The sequence below is a fragment of the Corapipo altera genome, unplaced genomic scaffold (genome assembly GCF_003945725.1).
Source record: "Corapipo altera isolate COAL_440 unplaced genomic scaffold, ASM394572v1 308, whole genome shotgun sequence".
NCBI classification, from domain to species: domain Eukaryota; kingdom Metazoa; phylum Chordata; class Aves; order Passeriformes; family Pipridae; genus Corapipo; species Corapipo altera.
In genome coordinates, this window is record NW_020884925.1 from 3,623,358 (window position 1) to 3,635,430 (window position 12,073).

Sequence of the window (12,073 nt, forward strand, 5' to 3'; positions counted from 1 at the left end):
TCTGTCTCCCAAAAGGTTTTTGGAGTGACCACTTGAAAGCATGGGGCTCTATTGGTTTCAGTAGTATAGTAATGAACAGATAATAGAAAATGAATATGAATAATCCTAAATAAATAATAAAGGAAGACTAAATTTGGAAGAATACCAGTAGAACCTCAGCATGTCTTACTTAACAAATAAAAAGCTTGGTGGAATATAGTATTTGGAAAGAAAAGTCGGCAGTTGGCTGCAGAATAATCTTAATCTGAGTTATGATGTCATTAATTTGGTTCCCATATGCTGAGCAGGAGGCTGGTACAGGGAGGAAGGACAGTGGACGTGGTGCTCTCTGGGGACAGATGTTCATGAGCTGCTGCCAGGCTGTTTCACTGCAAGTGTTTCTGGGGAGTGCAGAACCAGCTGCTCTTGCCTTCTCTGCTGTAGTTCCTTCTGCTCCTTGCCTTTGCCACTGCAGGTTTGGAGGGGACCAGGGCTCATTTTTTTCTGTCCATCTCCTGTTATCCAGCACCTCTCCCCTTTTCTTTTTTTTTTTTTTTTTTGGCTGCTTCTAATGATGCTTTTTGTCTCTTTACTTTCAGTTCTCTGTTAATTTGTGGTAATCTCTCTGCAGTGTCAGTGTTTTCTGATTTATCGTTTTCTCTTTTTCTTTCCCGTGGCTGTTTTTGTGTGGATTCCCATTCCCCTCACATCTGTCCTGGCACTGTGTACAGGCTACATGTCTTTCCCAAAAAGAGCATTTGAGGGTTATTCCCTTGCACAGTGATCTGCAGAGCTTTTTGGCACAAGTAAAATATTGAACAAATAACTCTTTTAGGCAACATTATATCCTGTTGGTTTTAACTGTCATGGTGTTCCCTGGCCATGAGCAATATGAAACATCTTGCAGGTTTTGCATTCCTTGTGCATTTTATATTGTTGGCCTATGACAAGGCAGGATTTTAATCACTTTTATATATTCCTGGTTTCTAAACCACCTTTCAAGAAAAAAGCTCTAAAGGTTGTTTGGAGCCCTGATACCTGCTGCTAAATCCTACATATACAACCCTTTTTTGTGAAGAAGGGGAAGCAAATCAGGTAGCTTTTCTTTTAGTTGCACTTTCAGATTATAAAACTTTAATAAGGATGGCAAAAATCGCTGCATTCTGACAGCTGGCAGCATGTGAAGCAAGATTTTACTAAGACTTTGTGCCTCCTTTGTAAGGAGTATGGAAGAGCGGAATGATAAAGACTTAGAAGGTCATGAAACTATAAAGGAACTGGGAAAATGGCAAAGGAATATGATCTGGATGATTAGAGGTTTGCAGTGTTTCTGTGGAAAGAGCCTTTGGTTTGGCTGGTGCTGCAGAGGAGATATAAAATAACCAGGTTTTGTGTGTTATGGTTGTATTAGGAATTTGACAGAATATTGAGATAATGACATAGTAGACTTGGATACAGAATCTTTGGTTTATTGCTATTACATTTGAATTAGCAAAATAATTTATAAGGGTTCTAAGTGCTTATGCTGCAGAACTAAAATATTGCAACTTTGAAGAGATCCCATGTGTATAACAGGACTGTAATACTGCCATCACAGTGAGGCAGTAAACTTGAATGTACATACATCATTCCTGTCATATTTCAAATAAATTAACTTTTCCAGACCTGTGATCAGCTATGCATGTGGAACTTCTCCTTTATCAAAAACTTAGCTACAATAACAGCCCAGAAAAAAGAAGTTTTTCAATAGTCAGTCTTACTTGCAGTGGATTAATTGAATTATACTCTTAATGAACTACTAGAATTACCTGGTTATTCTGGCTGGGAAATCTTCCCTGGGTTTTGTGTAAGCCCCAAAATGCTGGATTTTTCTGGTCCCTCCACAGGAGTTATTTCTCACTGTTGCAAAGATTGAAGTACTTGTGGCAGTGTCAGGGGCTGTCGTGTGCCCTGGCTGCATCTGTTTGAACACTCTGTTTTCTAATCCTTTTCTGACCCCCCCCAGGTGACACCACGGTTAAGGTACCTGAGCACACTTTACTCTGAGAGCAGCTCCTGTTGGGAACAGTAACTGGGAGTGCTGGAGCTCTGGGAGCTCACTGTCAGTGGTGAAGAACAGGAGGAAAAGGCTGAGGTATTTAACACCTTCTTTACCTCAGTTTTCAACAGTAAGTCAGGTTGTCCTGAGGACAGCTGGCTTCTGGAGCTTGGAGAAAGAGATAAGAATCTGAACAGCCCCCCTGTAATCCAGGAGGGAACAGTTTGTGACCTGCTGAGCCACTTGGATCCCCACAAGTCTATGGGACCAGATGGGATCCATCCTGGGGTGATGAGGGAGCTGGTGGGAGAGCTCGCCAAGCTCCGTCGTTTTCCACCAGCCCTGGCTCCCTGGGGAGGTCCCAGATGATTGAAAGTTGGCAAATGTCACACCAATCCACAAAAAGGGCCGGAAGGAGGACTTGGGAAACTCCAGGCCCGTCAGCCTGACCTCAGTGCCTGGCAGGGTTATGGAGCAGATCATCCTGGGTGCAATCACACAGCACCTACAGGATGGACAAGGGATCAGACCCAGCCAGCAGGGGTTTAGGAGGGGCAGATCCTGTTTGACCAACCTGGTCTCCTTTTATGATCAGGTGACCCACCTGGTGGATGAGGGGAAGGCTGGGGATGTGTCTGCCTGGACTTCAGCAAAGCCTTTGGCACTGTCTCCCACAGCATTCCCTGAAAAAGCTGTCAGGGCACTCTGTGCTGTGTTAGGAACTGGCTGGAGGGCTGGGCCCAGAGAGTGGTGGGGATGGAGCTGCATCCAGTTGGGATCTGATCACCTGTGGTGTCCCCAGGGGATCAGTGTTGGGCCCAGTCCTGTTTAATGTCTTTATCGATGAGGGGATTGAGTCTATCATCAGCAAATTTGCAGATGACACCAAGCTGGGGGGTGTGTCGACCTGCTGGAAGGCAGGAGGGCTCTGCAGAGGGACCTGGAGAGGTTGGAGAGTTGGGCTGATTCCAAAGGGATGAGGTTCAACAAGGCCAAGTGCCGGGTCCTGGACTTTGGCCACAACAACCCCCTGCAGTGCTACAGGCTGGGGACAGAGTGGCTGGAGAGCAGCCAGGCAGGAAGGGAGCTGGGATGGACAGGAAGCTGAACAGGAGCCAGAGTGTGCCCAGGTGGCCAAGAAGGCCAATGGATCCTGGCCTGGCTCAGGAACAGTGTGGCAGCAGGAGCAGGGAAGTGATTCTGCCCCTGGACTCAGTGCTGGTGAGGCCACCCCTGGAGTGCTGTGTCCAGCTCTGGGCCCTCAGCTCAGGAAGGACATTGAGGGGCTGGAGCAGGTCCAGAGGAGAGCAACGAGGCTGGGGAAGGGACTGGAGCACAAGTGCTGTGAGGAGAGGCTGAGGGAGCTGGGGTTTTTGAAGCTGGAGAAGAGGAGGGTCAGGGGAGACCTCCTCACTCTCTGCAACTCCCTGACAGGAGGGGGGAGCTGGGGGGATGTTGGTCTCTTTTCCCAGGCAACCATCAGCAAGACAAGAGGGCTCGGTCTTGAGCTCTGCCAGGGGAGGTTTAGGTTGGATATTGGGAAGAAATTCTTTCCAGAGAGGGTGCTCAGGCATTGGAATGGGCTGCCCAGGGAAGTGGTGGATTCTCCATCCCTGGAGGTGTTTAAGGACAGACTGGATGTGGCATCAGTGCCATGGGCTGGTAACCACAGCAGGGTTGGATCAAGGGTTGGACTGGATGATCTCTGAGGTCCCTTCCAGCCCAGCTGATTCCATGATTCTGTGCCTCCTGTGTGCCTGTGTGACATCCCAACAGTAAACAGAGCTCGGGGGTGAGAGTTTCCCAACCAGCCCTTTGCACGTTCCTCAGTTTTGCAGTTTCCTGCCTTCGATTTGAGTGCACAGCCTCAGAGCTCCTTGTGTGACAAGCTTTTGTAATCAGGTTCCCAGCAAATAACTGTAAGTCAGCCTCTCACGAAGGCTGCTGGAATTGCTAATTGCAGAGAGGGAGAGCTTGTGTGGTTTATCTTTCCTCCAAGAAAACTTGGGATTTTTAGGACATGTAATGTTTACAGCTTTATAGGGGCTATTTTTCAAGAGCTTTGCAGAAAAGAAAGCTTTCAGCTGTTTTTTGTAGCAGTTCTTAAGAGCCCGAGCACTTGGCTTGTGTCAGACTAATTGGGTTCGTGTGTGCTTGGTTTCTGCTGTAGTCAGACTAAGCTAAAGAAAAACGTGGTAATATGTGGCTTTGCTAAATTCTGTCCTTGTTAATACCTTCAGTGTGTGTGCTAAAGGCACTGATGTAAGAAAATATATTTTCTCCATACTGGCTGAAGATACTGTGTATCATTTTATGCATTTTTATGTGTTTGAAAATCTCCGTGGAGTGAAAAATCCTGCCTGAAGACTGGTTTAAAATACATTCTGCTTGTTTGCCGTGTCCATTTGCCAACACTTTATGTGAGATCACTTTTGCTTTTTAGCCCTATGTTACAGTGTTTACTTCTTTGGACATTTTGCATAGGGAGGAAAGCATAATGTTGTAAAATAACAATTAGGCAGGAAGATTCAGGTACATACAACCAATGGGAAAGATTTAGTTACATTTCTGAGGTGATGGTTCAATATTTCCTTTCAGCAGCTTGGGCAGCAGTTGTACCTTCTTCCTTATATTATGGACTTATATTATTCTTCCTGGAATAGCAGTGATTTGGAAATGAGGTAGAACCACTGTGTTGGAGATGATGCTGGTTTAAAAAAAAAAAAAATAAAAAAGGCCCTAAAATCAGCTCCTCCCTTCCCCACATTTGGGTGGTTTCTGGCTGTCGATGAGCCCAGTGTGTGTGCTAAGGCCTGAAAAAGCAAATCATGTTGTGGGGAGGCTGTGCTGTTACACTCCTGCTTTTTAAAATAGTAAGATAACATTCCTACCTTCCACTTTTTAAGGATCTTTTGTACAACCTTCTGTCAAGCAAAACAAAAACCTCTCTATTTTTTCTTTTCTTGACTTTCATAGTTAAATCTCTTCTTGCAGGAACTGAGAGTTACCTCTTTGGAGTTGCCTGGAGCTGTTCCTTATCTTCCCCTTCCTCCCTCAGAAGGAGCTGCAGTGGGCTGGGGATGTAGCCACACTGTGCAGCCTCTGTCCATCCCCACCTTTCCCTAATCCATCCCAGTGATCTTTCCCTTAGATCTCCACCTGGAGCCTTCTCAGGAGTTTTTTTAGTGCAAACCCCAGGAGGGAGCTTCCTGTTTACTTATATTGGGAGAAGTCTGTCAGCTGCATGCAGGCCCTTCTTGGGTGACAAATTCAAGTCTCTCCCATAATTTCCAAGCTGACATGGAAAGGAAAGACTGTGGAAATTCCTTCAGGGAAGTTGTGTGTTCATTCTGTCCAGGACCTGTCTTTCCTGCTCAGCTCAGAAACAGGACCTTTATAACCTTACAAGCTTTGACCTTCAATCCCATGCTGAAGTCCTTTTTAAATTAGTATTGTTTTCCCCTGCCCTTGGAATACAGGAGTATTTGCAGCAGTTTCCAAATTCCCAAGCCCTGTGGCTGTGTTGGAGTTGAGGCACCTCTTGCTGACCTGTTTAACCATGTTTTTCCCCCCTTAGTGAGTTCTTATTTTTGCATTTTAAATGATCAAAGCTGTCCCACTTACCTCAAAGTGGGAAGACCTAAAAACTTCCTGGTTTCCTGAAGCTGTAGTAAAAAATCTGAAAAAAAAAAAAAGTGTTTTTAGAAATTTGACAGTCTGAGCCAAACAGGTGGATTTATGAGAATTCTTTAGTGTTTGCTTTGTTCCCTTTCTAGAAAAGTCTTTTTCTGTAGCTCATGTAGGAGATGGTGGTAAGTGGCTGGAAAACTTACTGTTACTTTTCAGTCCCATTTTACCTTATGTAAGGCACATTATATAAATACAAAAATACATTTTGAATAATTTTCCCTATAATTTCCCTTTGATCTTTTGATGTTTTGCAAGAATCATTCCACTTTGGAAAATAACTTATTGTTGCACAAAGATTACTTGTACTTCAGGCACATATATGGGAAATACTGAGATATTTATAGTATATAATATAAATATATATATTTATGTATGTGTAAAAAAATACTGAAACATTTGTAGTGGAATACCTATTTTATTATGTTTCCTAGTCAGCTGGACATCAGTGATGCAGTCAGTGATTTGGTATTGTGTATATAAAATAAACAAGCTGGGTTTAATTGCAAGATCAAGTTCCTCTTTCTGTTTCCGAGTTTCAATTGCTGTGGTGACAGAGGGAAGAAAGGAACAGTATTTATAGTTTCTCTCTTCATAATTTATTTCTGTTTCAATGGAAATAACTTGTACATGTAGTTAGATGCATCTCCAGTCTCTTTTGTTCTAATTGGAGATACAAGAATGGTTCTATTTCCTTAGAAAATAGACAGTTTTTCTCATTAAATACTTTGACTGACCTATTTTATTAGTGATATAAACTTACTTGAAAGCTCTTATGCTCAGTAGTCTGTTGTATTTAATGGTGACTTGCAACAGGCCTTTCCCATTTTAATACGTGTGATTTATTAGTTATTGTAGACAAGCTAACACCTCAAAAATGAGTATTTTAAGTGACCTGTAAGAATTAAATGGCAGTTTCAGGCCAAATTAATTCCTAGTTAAGAAAACCCAAACTCTTTAATAACACAGAATATTATAATTTCTTTAAAATTATTTGCTAGGCCACTGAAGGCTGCACACTCTGCCTGAAATATGACAACTTTCCTCTTTTCCCCTATATTTTAACTCAAAAGGGAAGATCCTAAGTGTATCAATTATTATGGATGTTTACTCTCTCTTGCTGACAAACATTTGCAGGCTCTTGGGTTTGCCTTTATTTTTTTCTTAGGTGCAGCAAACACACTCTAACCCAAAACTTCTTAGAAATCATCATCTTACTAAACAGGTGAACAGAAATATAGGGATAAAGGGGTGATGAAATTTGTTGTGAACTTTCATTCTTTCTGAGTCCTTGGCTGTGTGCAAATGGGTGCTAACCATGTAATTACTGTGATTTCAGAATGATTAGAATTGCTTGTAATTGGATTTCTTTGAATTTGAAGTGCAGCCCGTTGCCTCTTTTATGCTGACAAGTTATTCAAGATGTGAAGCCTTGATTCTGACTTTAGGGTTTGCCAATGGCAGGGGCAGTTTGTATGGTTGAGGGGGGTGTGTTTGTTCCCACAATGGGGCAAACCATGAGCAGCCCAGAAGTAGCTACTTGTTTGGACTTTTGTGCTTGGAAACACAGGATCTGAAACCTGGGAGATGCTCCCTCGTTGTGCAGGGAGATGCAGCTTTGGAATTTGCAGGGCCACCTTTGGGTGCATTTGGAGTGATGGGTTGATAAAAGGAAAAGAACCTTTGTCTTGCTGCAGGTGATTTCCACGGTTTTATAGCACAGGGAGAGAGCTCTTCTAAGCATATTTTCTTCTGTAATTTAAGTGTTCTACTCTCCTCACAGCTCAGGAAAAAGCCTTCCTTGCTTATGTTCCTCAGTTTGCAGGGTTTCATTGTAAAGTTCTTTTTTCACATTCCCTTTCATAGAATCATAGAATAGATTGGGTTGGAAAAGACCTCCAAGATCATCAAGTCCAACCCCTGATCCAACTCCAATTACTGTATCATGGCACTAAGGGCCACGTCCAATCTCTTTTTAAAAACCTCCAGGGATGGTGAATCCACCACCTCTCTGGGTAGGGCCGTTCCAATGCCTGATAACCCTCTCTGTAAAGAATTTCTTCCTAACATCTAACCTAAACCTCCCCTGGCAGAGCTTGAGCCCATGTCCCCTTGTCCTGTTGTTGGTTGCCTGGGAGAAGAGACCAACCCCCACCTGGCTATAACCTCCCTTCAGGTAGTTGAAGAGAGTGATGAGGTCGCCTCTAAGCCTTCTCTTCTCCAGACTGAACAACCCCAGCTCCCTCAGCCTCTCCTCATAGGACTTGTGCTCCAGTCCCTTCACCAGCCTCGTTGCTCTTCTCTGGACCCGCTCCAGCCCCTCAATGTCCTTCCTGAGCTGAGGGGCTCAGAGCTGACACAATCATCTGATGGAGGAGCCAAAACCAGCTGTTGTGTCCCAGCGAAGTGTTGGGTAACTCCCAACTCTCCCTGTCCTGCAGCTTGCAAATATTCCAGTGCAGGACTGATGGATCTGAGCCTGTTCCTCAGCTCAGCTGTGGCCCTGGCTGTGATCTGAGCTCTCCCACGGCGTGTTCCTCCCTTTCAGCAGTGCTTTCCATGAGGGTGATGGACAAGTGCCTTTCCCTGCATCCCCTGGTTGGCAGCAGTCCTTCCTTGCTGGAACTGCCTGTAGTGTCAGTAGGTTTCTGAGTCTTCCTCCCAGCACTTGTTAATGAAAACCACTTTCTTGACAGCCATTAAGCTGGGTAAGGAATACTCCAGTTCTTCTGTCCAAGTAACCTTTCTGAGGAATGCACCTGGGTTTTGCTGGAGGTAGTTTGATGCCTTATCTTTACTTCCTTTCATGCTGCTTCTTTACTCCTGGTGTAACAAAGTGTCCTTGGCTACACTTGATTGGTGTTTTCACTTATTAAATGTTCTCCTGAATGTTTTTTTTTCCTCACAGCCCACTCTCAGGCAGAGGTTGTGCAGGGTGGTGTCTGATTCATAACAAAGAACTGGGAGTTCTGAGTTAGCAAAGAAGCTCTGAAGGCTGGCTCACTTACCTTTAGATTTACTCCAGTGCAGCTTAAGTTGCTCCCACTGCTATTTTGAAATAAAAATTCAACATCCAGGATACATAACTTGGGTTTTAGGGTTTGATGTGTATGTTTTGTCCTAACTGTTCCCTAGAGTAAGCTTTGGAAATAGGTGTTAAATTTGGTGACACTGTGTTGTAATCCTCGTTCAGCTGTGAGTTTTGAGTCCCATTTTAGTTGACTTACCAATCAGCAACAGTAACATGTGTGGACATTTACTCCCCCAAAATAGCCATTTCCTCAACAGGAACTGTGGTTCTAAAAGATATGACAAATGAGCTGTGATGCACATTCTCACAGTTTACATTTTTTTTTTGGTTGGTTGGTTTTTTATTTCTGTGGAGCAGGAGGAGAAAGGAAGTGATAAGGGAAGGAGAACTGGCCTTTTTTGGTTCGTGTTTTGTCAGCGTGAATAGATTTTTCTCCACCTGCTGCTGGGCAGATACATTTTTATATGAAGTACGAACAGTTTCTTTAATAACTGCAGATTAAAAATGTTATGTATCTAGAGATTATGCAGTAGGTGATGTTCAAGGCATCATCTTGATTGCATTGTAGCTTTTTTGTTCCAGTGAGAGCTTTTCACTTGGAGGATTGGGAGGTTTACTACATGTGAAAATGACAGTAGAATAAGTTATTTATAGAATAAATCATTTTCTCTAACTGGAGCCCAAAATATGAAAATATAAACACGTAACAAAATGTGATAGGGCTGTTTTTTAAGAAGGAATGGTTGTTGCTTGTCATTGTTACCTGGCTTCTGCTTCACTTCAGTGATGTGCAGTTGCTACTCTTGTGCTCCCGGCAGAGCCAGAGAGAATCCACATTTGTGTGCAGAGTTCTCAGGGCTCCCAGCAGTGTCTGGTACCTGTCACACGGAGCTGGGTGGTATTTTCAGGATGGACCAACACATTTCTTCTTAAATTTGCAGTAGGAGAGCAGGTCAGCCCTAAGAGCTCAGATCAAGCTTCAGGCTCTGTTTTTAGAGGTGCATACAAGGGGAAAAGGAGAAAATCTCTCAGCTTTCAGGAAAAGGAGCAGTATTTGCATCTCTGAGGTACAGGAGTTTTGAAGTTCCTGAGTGAAGAGTAGCTGGTGAAGCAAAGTATAAAGCCCATGAATGAGTCTTTATTCAGGGAACTTCTCAGTGTAGATTCATCCCCGTGTTTTACCTCTTGAGAAGGGGTGAACTTGGTCACACAAGACCCCCAGGGAGTTTGAAATTAGATCAAATAGGGTTCAGATTAGCAAGGAACACAGACCTCTCCTTCAGGGAGGTATATTATTTTTGATGAAGTTGTGATACATTAGAACTTAAAGGGTCAAAGACCAGCAAGTGGCCATTCAGAACCCATGTAATCCATGGTTAATGATTATAAAGCAGGAGTTAAACAGGTCTGGTTTGTACAATAGGAGGTAAAGCATTTGTGAGTTACTTTAAATAACACTTCTTTTTTAAAGGAACAGTTTGAAAACACTCTTTCACTCTGGAAAAGCCTTCCTGCATTTTAAGCTATGAACTGCCTTGCCCAAATTTACAGGTGACATCAAGAATCCTGTTGAAGAAACTGAAGTTCTAAATGCTGCCAGCATTAAAATTAATAACTCAAGTGTCTCTTTGGGAGCAGAGTGTTCTTTGGATTTATTAATTTTTAAAAATTTTCTCAGACACAGACTTAGAAAAACCCTGGACTCAACTAGTGATCAGTCTGTGTTCTTGTACGTGAGATATTTTTCAAACTCTGTGGATGTTTCTGGAATTATGATCCTTTATCTGTGTAAAATACCAGAAGGTGAGGGCAAGATCACCCAGTGTATAATTCAGTGCAGACATAAATCATCATAATTCTGAGATATGCTCGTCAACCCTGCACCTCTGTAGTTCTTGAGATTTAAATCTTGAATTACCTTGTCCGTTAAATGTGTTCATGGATACTTTTCAAATAATAACCAGGTAACCTATAGCTGTGGTTTAAAAGATTAAAAAGCAATTAATTACCTTTGTGACTCTCAACTATTGAAAAATAGGGAAAAAAAACCACTTTGTGTTCTTGATGCAGATTACTTAAGATTTATTTTTGTGATATGAATCTTTTCAGAGAAGATTTTTTTTCTTAGCCTGAAATACATGTTTTCCTGGTAGAATGACAGCTTAAGACTGGAGAATTCCTCTGTGTTGTGTATCAGAATTTATTCCATTTTGTATTCCATTTTATTTGTATTCCATCTCAAAAGGGTTTGCTATTTCCATTAGAAACTTAGTACAGAGGTACCTCTATACTTTTTGCTGTTACTGTTTTACCAACTTATTCATCAAAATATTACGTCGTTTTCAAGGTAGAGAAGATCTCTCAGAAATTAAATAAAAGCTAACTTGACTTTTCCCCCATTTTACTTCCAAATTTTATCTTCACAGCATATGGTTCTTCAGTAAACTGAATTTTTAGAAGTAGTTAATTACAATATCATTTGCTTAAAAAAGGCTGAAATCTTTTGAATATACAAGATGCCCTTCTGATGTTTTTTTAGGAACAGCTCACACTTTCCATTTTGATTAGAATGGTTTAGAGGTTTGTGGTGACTGAGCCCTGTGGAACCACCAGGCCATGTGCACATTTCCATACTGTCCATGGGATGTTGTCCTGAAGGAGGCAGAGAAAATGACCTCCTTTTCCAGCACTGTATTCTCCCTTCTGAAGTGATCAAAGAGGACTTACTGCCTTGTTCAGTTTGAAAGTTGATGCACTCAGATTAACTTTCAAAAAGGTTTGATATTCTGTAAATGAAGTGTGACTTCTCCATCTCTTGGTTAATTTTAGGTTTTGAATTTTAAACCAGTCAACAAAAAGTGCAATCCTGGCTAATCAGTTGTAAACCTTGAAAATACTTGTCACCTAGAAGTTAAATTGCAGGTGATTTAATAGCAAAGCATTCAAGTTTCGTAGATGGAGTTTGTAAGTGAGGTTTGAGACCTCCTGTGTAGAGCTCAGACCCTTCGGCCTCTCTCCAGGGAATAACAAGGGAAAAAGGGATCTGTCCATTCAGCTAAAGTTGACTTGAGTTCACACAGTGCAAAAGTCAGAAGGGTTGTATTCCAGGAGCTGGTACTAGCCAAAAAAACCTGTGTGGTGTGTGGTGAGGAATTCCCATTTTCACCGTAGGATTCCCAGGAATTTTGTAGTAATTTCATCATGATGTTTCATTGATTTTGATTGAATCCACATAAAACTGTCATGATTTATAATGAGCTGGGTTTTTTTCCCTGAAATTTTCAACAGGAAAGAAAAAATATATCAAATTCCTTGATGTCTTTGATTTGCAGGAATGT

At 42.3% G+C, this 12,073-nt stretch overlaps 1 protein-coding gene across 1 annotated transcript in view; it reads left to right on the top strand.

The window, feature by feature from the left end:
* Positions 1-12,073, top strand: part of HERC1 (HECT and RLD domain containing E3 ubiquitin protein ligase family member 1) — a 114,983-nt gene that overhangs the window by 23,872 nt on the left and 79,038 nt on the right.